Source organism: Cucurbita pepo, chromosome 9, assembly GCF_057944985.1.
Source record: "Cucurbita pepo subsp. pepo isolate OVF chromosome 9, ASM5794498v1, whole genome shotgun sequence".
Classification (NCBI taxonomy): domain Eukaryota; kingdom Viridiplantae; phylum Streptophyta; class Magnoliopsida; order Cucurbitales; family Cucurbitaceae; genus Cucurbita; species Cucurbita pepo.
In genome coordinates, this window is record NC_141806.1 from 5,972,550 (window position 1) to 5,976,074 (window position 3,525).

Sequence of the window (3,525 nt, forward strand, 5' to 3'; positions counted from 1 at the left end):
TTATTGAAGTTTGAAAGCCATTGAACTTGTTTATTAGCAAAACCAAGAATTAAGGGTAAAATGATCATAATGCCCCTGAGGAAGATTACCTACGGGTTAACCCCTAAATAACCTCCAAATATTTACGAAATGCTGTATGAATCATTTTATCAGGAGGTTGTATAAGGTAATGAAGTTTTGGAGTCATTGAAAAACGTTAGGTAGTAAAATCAAGATATGGGAAAAAACACTCATCATGATCCATATGACTTTACGTCCTAGGATAACTAATGAGGTATCCATGAAATAAGAGATTCCCCACATGTACCCCTAATTGCTAATAGATGCTACTAGCCAAAGATCATGTTGGTCTATTCCTAAGAAGAACTTATAAGTTCCAAGCATGTCCCAAGATATTATGCATAAAACCTAGATCACCAAGAATCCAAGAAAACACCTAGGTTAATGCAAATATCAAGCTTAACAAGTTGCTAGGATTCATGCCGAAAGTAAACATTATCTCCCATAACGAAGTGTACCATGAGGACCCTATTCCTCCTTTGGTGAGATGCCCTGCTATATGTATCATGAGAAGGATGCATGATGGACTCATTATTTCCCTCACCTAAATGAGATGCCCTGCATTACGATTTGCCAGCAGGATGCCACAATTATTACTACTCCACCTATGCACTTATGGAGAGAAAATTAAGGGTTACTTTGGAAGAGTTCTCAAGCCTCAAACACGATGCATGACAGGACAACCTCGGAGGCTCACTTCCTGAAAAAGAAACAAGTAGTCATATCCTAGCTTAAGGTCTAGACATGCTCCAAATTACCATTTATTTTCTATAAGGCCTATTTTATATGACATGAGGATAAGTTTTTGATTTCATGTTGGCTGGAGCAAGTTTTGAACCTTAACCAAGATGGAACTTAAGAAATGCCCTAAGGAAACCCCTCAAGTTTCAAGACCCTTCTAGAACCCTCTAAGGAATCTAATATGAATCTATGACTTTCTAGAATAACTCATTCTAGATATTATGATGGGTTCATATGATTACGAATTCATGTGACAACTTATGCCTCAAGAAATTATGAACCTTACGAACTTACAAGATTGAGAACTAAGAACAATACCAAACATGCTCTACAACTACAAAGGTAGGAAGAATGCTAGGTACCACTCAAAGATAAGGGACCAAGGTCCTCAAACTCAGAAAGTTAAGAATGCTAGGTAATACTTTAAGCATGTACAGTGGTGGCCCATACCTCTCACCACGCGGTGCTTTTAGATGCCTAAGTTTCCTCTTCTAGGTGGGATTCCCTGCACCATGTTTTCTTTGCAGGATGTCATGTTTGGCCTCATTTCCTCACCTAGATGAGATGCCCTATGTCATAACCTAACTATGAAGAGATTAGGTTGTTGACCCTCACATTGCGACAAGAGAAGCGGCAACCCTGAAGTGGAGCCCATCCAGCAACATGAGGGTTTAGACGAGTGCCCATAATGCGACCTTGGAGGACGGACATCATCTAACACACCACACAGAGTAGGCATTGAAGACAAGTTGAGAGATAAGCAAGATAGAGACATTGAATAGACTATAGTGGCAAAGACAGGCTTGTTTGAGGGCCGGGTAGGATCCTAGGTCTTAACCTCGAAAGACGAGGTTTTGAAAGGAATTCAGGCTTGCGGTTCTGGAATTAAGTCCTCCATATGAAATATGAATGCTTGCTAAATTTGGTGTCAATCGGACACCGGACAGACGCATGCGGGTATGACTGTTCGCCAAAATCATGTTTATGCCTGATGTTGATGAGAAGGGTTTTTCTTTTTAAAATAGTAAAATAAAGTTATTCCATCTCATTCTTTTGCCCACCTCTTAGACCAAACCATAAGTTCTTCTCCACTCCACATGAAATCTTTTCCTTTCTTTAGAAGTTGTGTGCTTACTACAATACTTATCTGATAAAAGCAAGTCTATTAAATATTTGAGTTCTCAATTATCTGGAGACTTTTAACAAAATAGTGCATGTATGTAATGAAATATCAAGTTGTTATCGAAAAATAAAATACTTACTTCAAAATGAATATACACGTCTCCAATTTTACTTACAAATTTCCAGCACCAAAATAGAAGAAATATGAGAAGGAGACATCCCAATGGAGTTAGGAAAAGTATGTGATTGGCATTGGAAGAGAAAAAAAGGTAACCTAAGTTTGGGGATGCTTGTGATTCCTTGCTAAATAAAGCTTAACCTAACAAACAAACACTCATAATATCCTTTCAATTTTTTGGTGTTTCTTTTAATAGCATTTTACATAAAAAATCTATCTTTAAAAATTGTTAAAAAAAGTATCTTTGTTTTAGTGCAATGATTATATATATATATATATATATATATATATATATATATATATATATATATATATTCAAAAGGATCCAAATCAAACACAAACAAATTCTAAGTTGATAAAAAACGAAGGCTATGAATAATCTCTATATGATTTTGTTGTTTACTTTTGCATCAACTTCTAACGTTTTCAATAGTTTTGCACGACAATATCCACTTTCTATATGGAAAGTTATAATTCTTAATTATCAAGACGTACCTTTACTGGTCCATTGCAGATCGAAAGACGACGATTTAGGTAAACAAGGGTGTTGTACCATGACAAATATTCAACGCGACCATATTATTTTTGTTTTTTGTTTTTTTTTTTGTTTTTTGTTTTTTTTTTTTGTTAATAAATATGTTGCATGGATAGTTTTTATAGTACTTCACCTCTTCATAGATGTATATATCGTCTCAACTAGTTGAATTAGTTTTTCTAACATTCTTTCCATTGATTTGTGCCCATCTAACATAACTGTATGATTTAGGGGTGCATATCCTTCAGTTCAAACAAGAATACAGCTGGAAATTCAGAGAGAATTATTTTCTGAACACATTGTTTTGGTGCAACTTTAGCAGCAATTATGGGAAGCTTTCATTCGAGGTTTTTTGGCCAGAGAAGAGGGGACATTGGCTTGAAGAGCGATGCAACTATGCGCAGTGTATTTGGCGTGCAGAAGAAAAGGGTTTTTCTTTATATAATGGCAAAACAAACGTATTCGAGTTCATTCATCCATGGAATCCTTAGACAAATCCATCACCTTTGCCTTACTTTACATCAAATCTTTTCTTTTCTACATAAGTTGTGTGCTTATTGTAATACTACTCTAACAAAATGTTTGTTAATCCTTTAAGTTCTGAAATATATGGAAACATTTATATTAAAATGAGTACATTTGAATAAAATATTGAAGTTGTTTTGAAGAATAAATATTGAGGTCAACCTTACTATCAAAGTCTAGATTTTATAGAAAAATTTCAAGCACAAAAATGAAATAAATTTGAAAGTTATACACCATTGTTGAAAATGAAATACAAATAGATTCTATAAAGGCCAAAAAAAAAAAAAAAACTCGATCGCCGGAAAACACACGTTTGCGCCTTATTGCACCACATGTCGTGCTTGCAGCCAGAAACTTCTTCGGT

General features: G+C 35.1%; 1 long non-coding RNA gene across 1 annotated transcript; it reads left to right on the forward strand.

The window, feature by feature from the left end:
• The first annotated feature begins 2,464 nt into the window (after positions 1 to 2,464).
• On the forward strand, positions 2,465 to 3,266 carry LOC147791183 (uncharacterized). The gene is made up of 2 exons (XR_015422338.1): positions 2,465 to 2,635; positions 2,868 to 3,266. It is a non-coding gene; the product is annotated as an uncharacterized LOC147791183 (long non-coding RNA).
• Positions 3,267 to 3,525: the final 259 nt, after the last annotated feature.